Below are 16,914 nucleotides of genomic sequence, written 5' to 3'. Positions count from 1 at the left end.
AAGAAACTTCCCTAGGGAAGCGAAAATACTGAAAGCACTGGGTTTCAAAGAATTTCATTAAAACCAGTTTGGCAGCAGAGATGTAGGAAGAGTCCCACTTAAGAGAGGAGAGGCTGTTAAAACATGTGTGAGAGTTGAAGTGCCAGTTCCTCACTGCTCTGTTAAAGGTGATGCCTTATTTTGTTGGACTGAATTCTAGAAAAGGAGCAGAGAGGAGTTGCACAGTAATAAATAGGTATGACTTTTGTAAGTCAAACTAACGCCCGAGTTTAGCCCTGTGTGAAATCCTAGAGTGAAGGGATTCTGTGTGGTGAAACTGGGGGAAAAAAATCCTAGAAGTTTTACAACAGGAACAGAGCAAGGGGTCCAGGGAGATGTGGTATGTGGATATGGGAGCCGAGGAGAGGTGTGGTCCTGCCTGGGATACAGCAGGCTAATGGTACACTTTGTATCAGAGGAACAGAGAGGTGGGCAAAGCACAGTGTTGTAGTTTTCCCCCTGGAAACTTGGAGAGAGGGGGACAGGAAAGATACAGGGTGGGTAGACTTTTCTTTTTTTTTTCCAGGAAAGCTCATTGTAGAGAGATGAAAGAAGGACAGAGAGGTCCTCTCTATCTAATCGTTGGTTTTAAGGTTATCAGGAACACTCAGAGCCACTGCAATTCAAAAGCTATGAGCCCCATAGCCTTTGTGTTTATCTGAGCCACAGCATTTATCTGGGGGACTTGCCAGCATCTGGACTGTGCCAAAGACTCGCAGGTCTCAAGAATTCTGTGTGTGGCCTCTTAGTGTTCTTATCTCAGCAGCTAGACCTGCCTGATGCTTTGTCCTAGGTAATGACAGAATAAATATTTATAAAACTGAATTGTTACTAGCCCATAGTTGCCATTTCCTCCCAAAAAGAATAAACCTTACGTGAGTTTGTTTTGATTTCTTCTACAAACCACAACTTTCTAAACTTTTCTTTTCATGACGCTCTTTTTTCCACAGTTGTGTAGACTCCTTTCGGTGGGAAAAAAAAGTGGATAATTCCCAGTTTTCCCAAGTGATACTGTTTTCCTCTTTCAGATGAATTAAGCTCACAATGTTAATCAAGTGTTTATGATAAGATGCTGGGTGAAGCTGAAGCAATCTGCTACAAGTTACAGCCCATCACCGCCAGAAATGTTTAGGATACTTATTGTTGGATGGATTTACTGTCTTTTAAATTTCACTCAAAACAATTGGACCAGGGCCTGAGGAAAACTAGGCAACTTATGTAATGTTGGCAGGTTGTGAAAGAGGAGGAAAGCCAGAGGTAAGGTTGGTGGCCAGATTCTTGATACCATCTCATCAGATTCACTCCATGCAGGTTTGACAAACATGGTTTGACCTGCATAAAATCTTAGTTCTTGTGATGCTTTAGTAGGGGATAAAGCTCTGCCACATTCACTGTGTTTTGGTTTTCCAGTGGCTTTTCACTGTCATTTTGCTTACACACCATTCAGGGAGTTTATTGCTGTTCTGCTGTTAAAATCTACCCCCAGCCCACCGACCTGCTGCCACCTCTTGACTCTCAGGAAGCTGGAGATGTAGATCAGGGTGGAAAACAGTCGTGAAAGGGTATCCCCAGTTCTCTAGAAACTGGACCTGGTTAGAGGAGCCACATCTAAGGATGCATGGGTTTGGAGGGCAAAGAGGAAGTGACTAGAATTTAACTTAACCCCAGGAGTTCCCTCAACCTCTGGACTTGTGCGCCCCAGTGAGAACAGCTAGAGGGGTTCTTTTTTTCTTATTGGTAGCTAGTTGCTTTACAGTGTTATGGTGATCTCTGCCAAATATCAACTTGAATCAGTCATAACCGTGTGTGTGTGTCTGTGTGTATCCCCTCCCTCTTGAGCCTCTCTCCTCTGACCGATTCTACCCCCTAGGTCATCACAGAACACCAGGCTGGTCGCCCTATGTTTGTTACATAGCAGCTTCCACTAGTTATCCATTTTACACATGGTAGTGGATATATGTCAATGCTACTACTCAATTTGTCCTACTCTCTCCTTCCTCCGCTGTGTTCACCAGACCATTCTCTATGCCTGTGTCTCCATTCTTCTCTGTAAATAGGTTCATCAGTAGTGTTTTTGTAGTTTCCATATATATGCTTTAGTATACAATGCTTGCTTTTTTCTTTCTGACTGACTGCACTCTGTATAACAGGCTCTAGGTTCTTCCACCTCACTATAACTGACTCAATTTCATTCTTTTTTATGGCTGAGTAATATTGCATTGTATATGTGTACCACAACTTCTTTAGCCATTCATCCACTGATGGATATCTAGATTGCTTCCTGGCTATTGTAAACGGTGCTGCAGTGGACATTGGGGTACCTGTGCCTTTCAGAATTCTGGTTTTCTCAGGGCATGTCACCAGTAGTGGGATTGCTGGATCATTTTATTCTTAATTTGTTTAGGAATCTCCATACTGTTTTCCACAGTGGCTGTACCAATTTACATTCCACCAGCAGTGCTGGGGGGTTCTGATAGTACTGGAGCCAAAGACAAGCTTAGAGACTTCTGGACCCAGCTGCCAGGCAGAAAACTCTAGAGGGAGGCCATCACAAGCTGCTAGTTAGTGTCGCTGTGTTGGTGGAGGCACAGGAAGACAGCTCTGATGTACTCACCATGTGAGTTGGGCGGGTTGCTTTCTCTGAGCTTCCTGTTCCCAACTGCAAGACTGGCGGGATCAACTACCACCCCGCCCCTCTGTGTAAGACTTTTGCAAGTGATCCATGAGATGGCAAATGTAAAACTCCCTAGCTTCCTGCTGGCTCAGAGTAAATACTCAGTAAAGTTAGTTCCATGTGTCCTGCCAAAAAAAAGAGAAAGCTGTGAGTAAGGGGGGTTGGGGTTTTAAGCTCTCAGTTTATCTGATTCTGACTGCCCGCACAGCCTACCACCCTCCTCTGCCCACTCCACCAACTTTTCTATGTCCCATTTCTGAACTAGTCTTTTTTTTTTACATTTCTTTTGTTTCTATAGAAAAAATTATTTTTAAATGCTACTCATGTAACATATTCCATCAAGACTTACTAGAAGTTGGATTTTTTTTTTTTTTTTTTGGTTTGGGCTATTCTTCATGTTTAGTCATTGAGCAGACTTATGTGAACCCCCAAAAGCACAGAAGCAAAGGGATTCATTTCCAGGGACAGGATTCTCACCACCAAGGTGGGCTGTGGGGAAGGGCAGCCTCTTTTGGGCCCTGTTGTAAGGCCCTGGCCGCTGAGCCCAATTTCTGTCTGACAGCCAGCAGCCTCAACCTGAGCAAACCACTCCCTGATGCCAGAGCCAGCAGCCTGAGTGGGGACCATGGCCCCTGACTTTACCTCACCCTAGCCCAATAAACCCCCTTTAGCCCACATGCCTCACCTTCCATTTCCCATGTAGGCAGCCCTCCTCGCATGTTGCTGTTTGTGTTTGATTTCTATGTGGGATTGTAGAACCTTTGTTATAGTTTTAGTTGCTTATACTTTTAAGTTACGCAACTCATTCTGTTACTCAGCTCATTGTTTCTTTTGTCCTGAACTGGGCACCTGCACTGTGCCTCGTGCACCCTGAAGACCTCCCCACATTTTAGCTTTTGCTCCCCTTTGATGGGTTTGGACATGGGACACATCATGCTGAAGTTCCACAAATGTGCTGCCCCAAACAGCCTCCTGCAGGTCCCGCCTGTGAGACTTCCTTTAGGATCCATACCCATGGCAGGATTGCTGGGCACAAGGATGTGTACACTTACTCAAGAACTGACCACCAGATGGCCTTCCTGGGGCCTTCTATTCACCCCACCCGCCCCCAGGCAGATATGGCCCCACCCCCACCACATCCTTACCCCTACTTTGCATCATTCTCCAGCTTTCCAAGAGGTGTAAAATGACATCTCACTATCTGAGCTTGTGTTTTTCTAATAATTAGTAAAATTAATATGTTTGTTACTTTATGGGTTTCCTCTGCCCTAACTGCATGGTCACATACTTTGCTCTTTCTTTATAAATTAGGTTTGCTCTAGTTTTCTTACTTTTCAAGAGTTCTAAGTATTGATCCATAATCAATTTTATTTTTTCTAATTGTTTTTGTCCTCACCATGTACCATGTGGGATCTTAGTTCCCTGACCAGGGATTGAACCTGTGCAATGGAAGCACACTGGACCACAGAGGAAGTCCCTGCAATCAGTTTTAGACATTGTTGTTTCCTCCTCCAGGGGATCTTCCCAACCCAGGGACTCAAGCTAGGTCTCCTGCATTGCAAGTGGATTATTTACCATTTTTAGATCTATTAATTTTGTCCATAGCATTGTCAACTTGTTTTATTGGGTGGGAATTTTTAGGACATCGGGCCCAGGCCTGGGAGATAGCATCTCAAGTGACCCTGAGAGAACTGCCTCAAGGAGGCAAGGGGAGGAGTCTGGTTGTATAGTTTTGCAACATCAAAATAGTAGATAGTCTGAACATCAAAAGAGTTATGCCAGTTAAAGAAAACTAAATATCCCAAGTTAAGGATTGTAGTGCTTTATATAGTTTTATATAATGAGTGTAGTGCTATAGTTTTATATTAAGGAGTGTAGTGCTTTATATAGTTTTGCAACATCAAAATAGTAGATAGTCTGAACATCAAAAGAGTTACGTCAGTTAAAGAAGACTAAATATCCCAAGTTAAGGATTGTAGTGCTTTTCTATGTATGGACAGTTGCAAGAGTCTGGCTCACTGAAGTCATTCCTTTGATATGTACCTCTAATATCTGGGGCCAGTATGTGTGTTTTCATATCCTGATCTTCCTCAGGGCTCACCCTAGGGAGTGGCTGCAGTCTGATGGGTGCTAGATAGCTGGTATTCATCTCCTTCTCAAATTCCCTTAGGGCCCATATTGAGGGCTGCCATCTCTGATGACTGTGACATCCTTGTTTACTGATATGGCAGAAAATACTCCATTTTTTAGTGTCTTTTCATTGAACAGAAATCCTCCACTTGGTATAATCAAATTAATTTTTTTTGTTGTTTTGTCTTATGGTTTGTGCTTTTGAAATTTTACATAAGATTTCGGCAGTTTGAAGCTTATCATCCCCAGCACTCATCATTGGAATTCAGACATGAGTACTGTTCTCTCTGCCTTTGAGAGATGGTGAATCTGTAACTGGGAATATGCCATTCAGCTCTTTGAGCCATCAATTCCTCATCTGTAAAGTCTGAGGGTCCTCACATCTCTAAACCAGTGGTGACCTGAGAAATATTTTGATTCCATTTCAATTCGGTGGAGGGATGGGAGGATGAGGCAAAGGTGCAGAAGCAGGAATCTGTAAGATGGACCAGCCTGGACCAGAGCAAGGTGGCAGGAATCAGGAGAGATGGGATCGCATGCAACTTACAGGCCACCCTGAGAAAATGGGGCTCTGCTCTATTGTCATGGGGAGCCACTGGAGGTGTCTGAGTGGAGGAATTGTGGTTAATAAAAAATAAATATTTTGTCTTTGTCTGCAGTTCCTGGCACATAGCTCCCCAAACTCTTGCGGATACATGATCAGTGTCTTCTATATGTCAATGAGATGACTGATGGCTGGAGACTCCTAGGCATCTTCAGAGTGAGATTAGAGAGTAGGGACTATTAACCTCTGGGGAGAGGCAGGGACCCAGAGACTGAGCTGACCACCAGCAGTCAGGGATTTGATCAATTATGTCAGTGTGATGAAACCATCCTAAAAAGTCCTAAATGGTGAACACACTGAAGTGGTGGCACGGTGGTGTGCCCAGAGAGAGCAGGGAAGCCCTGTGCACCCTTCTGCTTGCACACCTTGCCCCATGCATGTCTTCCACTTGGCTGTCCCTGAGTTGCAGCCTTTATAGTACACCAGTAACCGTAAAAGCAAAGTACTTTCCTGAGTTCTGTGAGTTTTTCTAGCAAATTATCAAAACTGTGTAGGGTCTTGTGGGAATCCCTGATTTACAGCTGATGTATTACAAGTACAAGTGACCCAAGACCTGCAACTGGCATCTGAAGTGGGGGCAGGCCTGTGGCTCTGAACCCAGGATCTGTGATTTAATGTTCACTCCTGGTAGACAGTGTGTGCGCACTAAGTCGCTTCAGTTGTGTCCTACTCTTTGCAATCCCATGACTGTAACCCTCCAGGCTCCTCTGTCCATGGGATTCTTCAGGCAAGAATACTGGAGTGGGTTTTACTGGAAGGGATCTTCCCAACCCAGGGATCGAACCCGTGTCTCCTGAGTCTCCTACATTGGCAGGTGGTTTCTTTACCACTACTAACACCACCTAGGAAGCCCCAGGTAGATAGTGTCAGTATGGAACTGAATTGTTGGACACCCAGTTGGTAACCTCAGAGACCTGGACAATTAGCTGATATGAGAAAACACTTCTCAGCCACAGAGGGAAATCACAGTTTTGGAAAAATGAATAGAAATGGATGGGAGGGCAAAGATACCAGAAAAGAGGAAGGGAGAAGGGGCTGGACAGTATAGTCTAGTCAAGAGATGAAGACAGACTGAAACTGGGCAAAGGGCTTGTATGGGTGCAGTGCAGAAAGCTGACGTGTTAACAGCAGACATTTGTGGCAAAGTATTTATTGCAGGGCGCCGAGCAAGGGAGGAAGAGAGAGCCTCAGATCCACTCCCACTTGGGTTTTGAGTTGAGGGTGTTTTTAAAGGGAAAGAACAAAGAAACTGAAATTCATCATCATTTTGTGACGTTTCTCAGTCACAGTTTCGGGAGCCAGTAAGTCTCTGGTTTAGGATTCTCAGGCCAGGTAGTCTGTGACTTGGGGGCCTATTAGAAGAGCAACCTGAAATTGTATGTTAATGATGAAATCTACAATAGCGGTTCCTCCAACTCTGGTTGATTACTGTTCTATAAACCTGTGGTTGAGGTCACTGGGGACAGGAAGTGAATAAAGTTTTGAATAGAGAGATTAATCATTAACTTGGAAGAGAATTCGGTTTTAGGGGCACTCCAAGTCAGAACTATGGTGATGGGGAAAGAAAGGCTGAATCCACCAGCGCCATTTTCAGTAGGCAGGCAGCATGGCACAGGGCTAGGAGGGTGAATTTAGGGTGACCATCTGGGATCAGGTCCCCTCCCTGCCACTTAAAATCTATGGAGTGTGAGCAGGTTCTTGAATCTCCTGGAGGTTTTCTTTCCATAGGTGTAAGGTGAGTGTGATCATGGTCTTCTCCCCATAGGTTGTTGTAGGGTTTAAAGGAGATGACAGAGACTTCCCTGGTGGTGCAGTGGCTAAAACTCCGCTCTCCCAATGCAGGAGACCCGGGTTTGATCCCTGGTCAGGGAACTAGATCCCACATGTCACAACTAAAGATCCTGCATGCTACAACAAAGACTCAGCACAGCCAAATAAATAAATAAATATTTTTAAAATTAATATTAAAGGAGATGATAGTGGGTGTAAACTTCTTTGCACAGTGCCAGCCACAATCAGGGGTCAGTAAGTGCTGGCTGTACTCACCTTCTGTTGGCAGAGGTGGCTCAAAAGAGCTTATAATCAAAAGATGACTAAGAGGGTTCAAGTCCAGGACACAGGGCGAGTCAGCGGTGTTTGACATTGCACCTCAAGAGTGCAGAGGTGTAGTAAGATTACCCCCTGACAGCTAAAGCCTCCTATTTCCAGGCTTTTCCTGACTTAGTGGCCATGCTTGTGCCCATGGGGTTGTGGCAGACAGAAGCAGTAGAAAGAGATCTGGATAGGACCTCAGGACACTCAGGTTTCACTTCTTGGCTTTTCCAGCTTCTAGCTCTGTGAGTTTGGGCAGCGGATTCCTCATCTATAAAACAAGGGATTTGGAGGGGGGTGGTCTGCCCGTGTCATTTCTCAGTGCCTCAGGCCCTGCCCAGCTCTGTGTCTTGCTTCTAATCTGCCAACACAGCTCGACTGGTCCCAGGACTTAATAGTACGCATGGGTCTAAGTTGGCCTGACAACTCTTGTTTCTCCTCCACAGTTCCTTTCATAGAAGCTATTTTCTTTTGGAGGGATGGCTTGGGTCTTCCCCCAGGTACCTCCAGGTGGCTACTGCTTCCAGACAAAGAGGTTCCCAGGATTTTAGATGGAGGGTTATCTGTTTTGTAATAGAAAATGATGGCCAAAATGGAAGGGTGATGAACCCAGTTTCAAGTCTGTTTTCTGTGAGGTTTACTTACTTTTTCAGTCCACGGATACTCACTAGGGGCTCCTCTGGTGGCTCAGATGGTAAAGAATCCACCTGCAATGCTGAAGACCTGGGTTTAGTCCCTGGGTTGGGAAGATCCCCTGGAGAAGGGAACAGTACCCACTCCAGTCTTCTGGCCTGGAGAATTCCACGGACAGAGGAGCCTGGCGGGGGCTACAGCCCATAGGGTCACAAGGAGTCGGACACAACTGACTGAATTTCACTTAACAGGCTTCCTTTGCAGCTCAGTTGGTAAAGAATCTGCCTGCAAAGCAGGAGACCCAGGTTCGATTCCTGGGTTGAGAAGATCCCCTGGAGAAGGCAATGGCAACCCACTCCAGTATTCTTGCCTGGAGAATCCCCTGGACGGAGGAGCCTAGCAGGGTACAGTACATGGGGTCACAAGAGTCGGACATAACTTGGCGACTAAACAACCAAGCCTGTGCCAGACTCTGTGCTGAGTACTTTAGACAGTAAACAAGACCTGCCAGAGGGAAACTTACCGTTCAGTGAGGGGATCGTGCCTCTCTGAGCCCTTCTTAACCACATAGAGAGGCTGGGTAAGACCTATGAAGGCGGGTGAGCAGGGAGAAGCAAAACAAAGCAAAAATGATGGAAATGCTAACACCTGTGCACCAGGTTTCTCCAACTACAGATCCCATCTGCAGAAGACAGTGCTCAGGTATATGAACATATGTCCACATATGTCCAGATCCACAGCGGGTGTGTTTCCCCTCCTCTCAGAAGAGCAATCCATAAGCAAATAGGGAAGTCACCTTGTATTCAAGTGCTTACATAGTCTCTCATGCCAAGGAAACTGAGTTACTTTATCATCAGTGACAAAGTCACCTGGTATTCAAGTGCTTACAAAGTCTCTCATACCAAGGAAACAGAGTTACTTTATCTTCAATAACAAAGCAGCATGTTCTGGGAAGACAGACTAGTAGTGATGGTTTGGAAAGCTTGAAAGAGATACCTGATGGCAGTGTTTTGTTGTTTTGTTTTATTAAAGCATAGAAGTGAAAGTGAAGTTGCTCAGTCGTGCCCGACTCTTTGCGACCCCATGGACTGACTATGGCCTACCAGGCTCCTTGGTCCATGGGATTTTCCAGGCAAAAATATTGGAGTGGGTTGCCATTTCCTTCTCCAGGAGACCTTCCCAACCCAGAGATTGAACCCAGGTCTCCCCCGTTGCAGGCAGACGGTTTACTGTCTGAGCCACCAAGGAAGTCCTTGAAGCATAGAAAGCATGGAAAGTTGGTGGTTATCCCTAGAGCTCAGACCCTGAAAGCTGTGCATGTCTATGGATTGTGGATCCTCTGGTCTCAGTGATATGTGTGAACAGCCCCAACCCCATCCTGTGGCTGTTGTCCCCAACCTCTGCTTCCTCTGTTTCAGTCTGAGTTCCACATCAGGGCTGGTCTAGGTGAGACCAGCCTCAGGCACGGAGGAAAGGAAGCAGCAGCAGCTTCTGAGCTCATCTTGTCCTAACATCTGTGTTTTCTTAGCTGAAAATGGGAGAAGAACCGGACTAGTCACACAACAGATTGGCAGCTCTCCCTGCTTCACTCACGAAAACATCTGGATGCTGTGTAAACACCCTCCCTGTCTGTTCTTCAGCTATATAACCAGAACTTGCAAATCCTCTTGACACTTCTTTTCCTTCACCTGAACAGTTGTCTTTATGGTTTAGTCACTAAGTTGTGTCTGACACTTGTGACCTCATGGACTATAGCCTGCCAGGCTCCTCTGTCCATTGAGATTCTCCAGGCAAGAATACGAGAGTGGGTTGCCATTTCCTTCTCAAGTTGGCTCTATAAGGAATCCAAAAATCAGCTGGAGCCTCCTAGCTCCTCAGAGATGTACTGGGTTAGCCAAAGAGTTTGTTTGGTTTTTAAATAAAACTGAAAGACATTCTTCATTTTCACAAAGAAATCTATTGAACAGTGTAGTTCATCATTTTGTTCTACTAGCTTCTGCCATTTTTCAGGCAACTTCATAATTCTGTCTTCTCAAAATGTTTTATGTTTTTGAGCAAAGAACTGTTCTAGGTACCTTTTACAGTCTTCCAGAAAATTGAAATTTTTCCGCTAAGAGCATTTTGTAAAGACCAAAATAAATCAGTTCAGTTCAGCTCAGTCACTCAGTCGTGTCCGACTCTTTGCGATCCCATGAATCACAGCACGCCAGGCCTCCCTGTCCATCACCAACTCCCAGAGTTCACCCAAACTTATGTCCATTAAGTCAGTGATGCCATCCAGCCATCTCTCCTTTGTTGTCCCCTTCTCCTTCTGCCCCTAATCCCTGCCAGCCTCAGAATATTTTCCAATGAGTCAGCTCTTCTCATGAGGTGGCCAAAGTACTGGAGTTTCAACTTTAGCATCATTCCTTCCAAAAAACACCCAGGACTGATCTCCTTTAGAATGGACTGATTGGATCTCCTTGCAGTCCAAGAGACTCTCAAGAGTCTTCTCCAAAACCACAGTTCAAGGCATCAATTCTTTGGTGCTCAGCTTTCTTAACAGTCCAACTCTCACATCCATACATGACCACTGGAAAAACCATAGCCTTGACTAGACAGACCTTTGTTGGCAAAGTAGTGTCTCTGCTTTTCAATATGCTATCTAGATTGGTCATAACTTTTCTTCCAAGGAGTGTCTTTTAATTTCATGGCTGCAATCACCATCTGCAGTGATTTTGGAGCCCAAGAAAATAAAGTCTGACACTGTTTCCACTGTTTCCCCATCTATTTCCCATGAAGTGATGGGACCAGATGTCATGATCTTCATTTTCTGAATGCTGAGCTTCAAGCCAACTTTTTCACTCTCCTCTTTCACTTTCATTAAGAGGCTTTTTAGTTCCTCTTCACTTTTTGCCATAAGGGTGGTGTCATCTGCATATCTGAGGTCATTGATATTTCTCCCAGCAGTCTTGATTCCAGCTTGTGTTTCTTCCAGCCCAGCATTTCTCATCATATACTCTGCATATAAGTTAAATAAGCAGGGTGACAATATACAGCTTTGACCTACTCCTTTCCTATTTGGAACCAGTCTATTTTTCCATGTCCAGTTCTAACTCTTGCTTCCTGACCTGCATACAGATTTCTCAAGAGGCAGGTCAGGTGGTCTGTTATTCTCATCTCTTTCACAATTTTCCACAGTTTATTGTGATCCACACAGTCAAAGGCTTTGGCATAGTCAATAAAGCAGAAATAGATGTTTTTCTGAAACTCTCTTGCTTTTTCGACGATCCAGCGGATGGTGGCAGTTTGATCTCTGGTTCATCTGCCTTTTCTAAAAGCAGCTTGAACATCTGGAAGTGCACGGTTCACGTATTGCTGAAGCCTGGCTTGGAGAATTTTGAGCATTACTTTACTAGCATGTGAGATAAGCGCCATTGTGTGGTAGTTTGAGCATTCTTTGGCATTGCCTTTCTTTGGGATTGGAATGAAAACTGACCTTTTCCAGCCCTGTGGCCACTGCTGAGTTTTCCAAATTTGCTGGCATATTGAGTGCAGCACTTTCACAGCATCATCTTCCAGGATTTGAAATAGCTCAACTGGAATTCCATCACCTCCACTAACTTTGTTTGTACTGATGCTTTCTAAGGCCTATTTGACTTCACATTCCAGGATGTCTGGCTCTAGGTGAGTGATCACACCATTGTGATTATCTGGGTTGTGAAAACCTTTTTTGTACAGTTCTGTGTATTCTTGCCACCTCTTCTTAATGTCTTCTGCTTCTGTTAGGTCCATGCCATTTCTGTCCTTTATCAAGCCCATCTTTGCATGAAATGTTCCCTTGGTATCTCTAATTTTCTTGAAGAGATCTCTAGTCTTTCCCATTCTGTTGTTTTCTTCTATTTCTTTGCATTGATTGCTGAGGAAGGCTCTTTTCTCTACTTGCTATTCTTTGGAACTCTGCATTCAGATGCTTATATCTTTCCTTTTCTCCTTTGCTTTTCGCCCCTCATCTTTTCACAGCTATTTGTAAGGCCTCCCCAGAGAGCCATTCTGCTTTTTTGCATTTCTTTTCCATGGGGATGGTCTCGATCCCTGTCTCCTGTACAATGTCATGAACCTCATTCCATAGTTCATCAGGCACTCTATCTATCAAATCTAGTCCCTTACTTCCACTGTATAATCATAAGGGATTTGATTTAGGTCATACCTGAATGGTCTAGCGGTTTTCTCTACTTTCTTCAATTTAAGTCTGAATTTGGCATTAAGATGTTTATTATCTGAGCCACAGTCAGCTCCTGGTCTTGTTTTTGCTGACTGTATAGAGCTTCTCCATCTTTGGCTGCAAAGAATATAATCAGTCTGATTTCGGTGTTGACCATCTGGTGATGCCCATGTGTAGAGTCTTCTCTTGTGTTGTTGGAAGAGGGTGTTTGCTATGACCAGTGCATTTTCTTGGCAAAACTCTATTAGCCTTTGCCCTGCTTCATTCTGTATCTCAAGGCTAAATTTGCCTGTTACCCCAGGTGTTTCTTGACTTCCTACTTTTGCATTCCAGTCTCCTATAATGAAAAGGACATCTTTTTTGGGTGTTAGTTCTAAAAGGTCTTGTAGGTCTTCATAGAACAGTTCAACTTCGGCTTCTTCAATGTTACTGGTTGGGGCATAGACTTTGATTACTGTGATATTGAATGGTTTGCCTCGGTAACTAACAGAGATCATTCTGTCATTTTTATGATTGCATCCAAGTACTGCATTTCGGACTCTTTTGTTGACCATGATGCCTACTCCATTTCTTCTAAGGGATTCCTGCCCGCAGTAGTAGATATAATGGTCATCTGAGTTAAATTCATCCATTCCAGTCCATTTTAGTTCGCTGATTCCTAGAACGTCGAAGTTCACCCTCACCATCTCCTGTTTGACCACTTCCAATTTGCCTTGATTCATGGACCTGACGTTCCAGGTTCCTATGCAATATTGCTCTTTACAGCATTGGACCTTGCTTCTATCACCAGTCACACCCACAGCTGGGTATTGTTTTTGCCTTGGCTCCATCCCTTCATTCTTTCTGGAGTTCGTTCTCCACTGATCTCCAGTAGCATATTGGGCACCTACCAACCTGGGGAGTTCCACTTTCAATATCCTATCATTTTGCCTTTTCATACTGTTCATGGGGTTCTCAAGGCAAGAATACTGAAGTGGTTTGCCATTCCCTTCTCCAGTGGACCACATTTTGTCAGACCTCTCCACCATGACCCGCCCGTCTTGGGTGGCCCCACACCGCATGGCATAGTTTCATTAAGTTAGACAAGGCTGTTGTCCGTGTGATCAGATTGACTAGTTTTCTGTGATTATGGTTTGTGTGTCTGCCCTCTGATGCCTCTCGCAACACCTACCGTCTTACTTGGGTTTCTCTTACCTTGGACATGGGGTATCTCTTCACTGCTGCTCCAGTAAAGTGCAGCCGCTTCTCCTTATCTTGGATTAGGGGTATATCCTCACAGCCACCCCTCCTGACCTTGAACAAGGAGTAGCTCCTCTTGGCCCTCCTGCGCCCGTACAGCCACCGCTTCTTGGATGTGGGGTTGCTCCAAAATAAATGGAAATCTGTAAATGCAATATCTGGATGTGGTGGAGGAATCAGAACTTTGCAGCCCAGCTGTAACAGTTTTTGCTTGTCATCAAAGAAACATACAGTCTTGCATTATCCTGATGGAAGATTATGCGTTTTCTGTTGACTAATTCTGGATGCTTTTCATCGAATGCTACCTTCAGTTAGTCTAATTGGGAGAAGTACTAGTTGGAATTAATTTTTTTTTTTTCCTGGAAGGTTTTATCCTAATAGAAGACTCTTCCAATCCCACCATATACACAATATCACCTCCTTTAAAAGAAGATTGACTGACCTTTGGTGTGGTTGGTGGCGGTTCATTTCAATTGCCCCACAATCTCTTCCATTCCACGTTATTGTGCAGTAACCACTTTTCATTGTACATCACAATTTGTTTTGAAAATGGAACATCTTACATTTCAGTAGAGAGTGGCATGTGGAAATATGATCAAGGAAATTTTTTCACTTACGTGGAACGCGAACATCAAAGCAATTAACATAAGCAAGCTGGTACAAATGATTTTCAATGATTGATTTGGATATTTTGAATATGTCAGCTATCTCCTGCGTGGTATAATGGTGATTGTTCTCAATGTCTCGATTTACTCGCTATCAGCTTCAGCTGGTCTACCTGACTGTGGAACATCATCCAGTGAGAAATCTCCAGCTCAGAACTTCACAAACCACTTTTGACACGTTCAATCAGTTGCAGTATCTTCTCCATACACTAAATAAATCTTTGTTTGCATTTCAATTGCACTTTCACCTTTTGTGAAATAACAAAGCATAATATGCCAAAGATGTTATCCTCAAAATTAAAATGGCTACACAAAAATTCACCAATTTAGATAAGGCTTTTAAAAATGCACACTGATATGACAGCTGTCACAATACAAACAAAATTGTTTTGAATGAAGCTAAAAACATCTAAGCACTGCTTGAGCCATCTTGTGGGGAAAACGAATAAGCCTTTTGACCAGCACAGTAGTGAAACCTTCCTGGAACCCAATTAGTTGAGCAGGTATTCCTAAAGGTAATGTTGCTTTGGGTATTTTGCGTGGTCAGAGAATTAATATAAAATGTTGTCTGTTCAGTACTTGTTTGTTCATTGAGCTCAGGAATCTTTTCTGCCATTCAGTCAGACGCCACATTCATCTGCCAGGGACTAAGACTGGGGATGTGAAGCACAACCCAACACCAGAAGCAGCCACGATGCCTACCTTGTAATCTTCCCTGCTTATGGTTGTTGCTGAGTCTCCCTGAGTGATTGGCAACTAAGCCCTGTTGAGTGACAGACCAGAGTTTCCTCTAATCCTTAAACTATAGGGTGTCCCACAGCCTTCTTCATGGGATGAGCTAGAGTCTAAGTGACTAACTGGATTCATGTGTTGCAAATTTCCGACACACGGCTCTTTGATGTTGTTACAATCGATTTCTGCGGATTAAAACCAAAATTCTTCTGCATCATGCATCCTGTGCTGCTCTTAATTCGCTTTCCGTTGTTTTTCTTCTATCTGGATTTAAGCCTCTTTTCTTATTTGGAACTTTTCTGACTGCCTCAGCTTTCATGTCTCCATCCCCACATTTGTTACTACAGCTGATGTCATTGGCCTGTGAGCTTTCCCTGATGAGTGCCTCGAAGGTGAAGCTCACTCTTGGAGCCCCGTCCATCCTTAACTGTCAGGCTGTCTCACACACATCTCTGCCTGTGGTTCCCACTTGCTTTATGAATGCATGGATGGGTGTGTTTATTTCATGCTCTCTCCCTGTCTGCCTAACCCTTCCTAAGGGCAAAGACCAGGGCTGTGTTATTCAGCACTATGGAAACCTGGAAGAAACCAGAGGGTTGTTTAATGATACTCATCCCTCTCCAGATGCTTGTCTTTTTTTTTTTTTTTAACATACTCTTTTCCAGTATGGTTTATCATAGGATCTTTTTTAAAGGCTATTTGCAGAAGTCAGAGACCTTACTGTATTTTTTATGATTTTATTTATTTACTTTTGGCTATTCTGTGTCTTTGTTGCTGTTCAGACTTTTCTCTAGTTGCAGCAACTGGGGACTACTCTCTAGCTGTGGTGTGCAGGTTTCTCATTGTGGTGGCTTCTCCTGTTGCAGAGTATGGGCTTTAGGGTGCACGGACTTCAGTAGTTGTAGCCCCCAGGCATGTGGGATCTTGGAATGGAACCTGTGTCTCCTGCATTGGCAGGCAGATTCCTTACCACTGAGCCTCCAGGGAAGGCCCTGACATAGGATCTTGAACATAGTTCTCTGTGCCATACAGGAGGACCTTGCTGTTTATCCATCCCAAATACAATAAATTTATTTATTAGTTTTATTAGTTTCATAGCTGATTTGGGGCTTCCCCGGTGACTCAGATGGTAAAAATCTGCCTGCAGTGCAGGAGACCTGCATTTGATCCCTGGGTTGGGAAGATACCCTGGAGGAGGGCATGACAACCCACTCCAGTGTTCTTGCCTGGAGAATCCCCATGGACAGAGGAGCCTGGCAGGCTATAGTCCATAGGGTTGCAAAGAGTCAGATACCACTGAGCAATTAAGCACACAGGTGATTTACAATGTTTTTAATTACTTCTGTACAGCAAGATGATTCAGTTATACATACATATACATGTGTATATATACACATTAATTTTTTTAATATCCTTTCCATTATGGTTTACAGGTGCTTGTATTAGGAGCAGTTTGGCAGGATAGTTAAGGTCCCAGATGCTAAAGCCTTGCTTTGTTCCAGTCCCAGCTATGCCTCTTGCTAGTTGTGGAAGCCCCATGCCTCAGGTTTCCCATCTCTGTAAAGGACAAGTAATTAGTACTTATCTCACAGCATTGCAAGAATTAAATAAGTTAATGTATGAACAGGGCTTAGCCATGTAGCATGAAAGTCTGAACTATTAATATTTCTTTCTGTCATGTATTTTTTTTCTCTTTCTTGAAATTCCCTTATGTCAAATTCACTGGTAATTTTCACAGTCCTTTATGGACCAAGCAGGGGGCTGTGAAATAACCCCCTTTGTAATTCAGATACCATATAGGTGGTTGGTCTCCTTGGCAGATACCCAATAGAAAGAGATTTTTAAAAATTCCTTTTTCTTGCTAACTGCCTTCATGAAATCTATATAACGTTCATATGTGCAC

At 44.0% G+C, this 16,914-nt stretch overlaps 1 protein-coding gene across 1 annotated transcript in view; it reads left to right on the top strand.

Annotated features, from left to right (window-relative positions):
- The window catches only part of NT5E (5'-nucleotidase ecto), a 67,706-nt gene that overhangs the window by 1,295 nt on the left and 49,497 nt on the right, over positions 1-16,914 (top strand). The window lies entirely within an intron of this gene.

The sequence above is a fragment of the Budorcas taxicolor genome, chromosome 9 (genome assembly GCF_023091745.1).
Source record: "Budorcas taxicolor isolate Tak-1 chromosome 9, Takin1.1, whole genome shotgun sequence".
NCBI classification, from domain to species: domain Eukaryota; kingdom Metazoa; phylum Chordata; class Mammalia; order Artiodactyla; family Bovidae; genus Budorcas; species Budorcas taxicolor.
The sequence above is the reverse complement of the archived record's forward strand: the minus strand, read 5'-3'. Positions and strand labels throughout refer to the sequence as shown.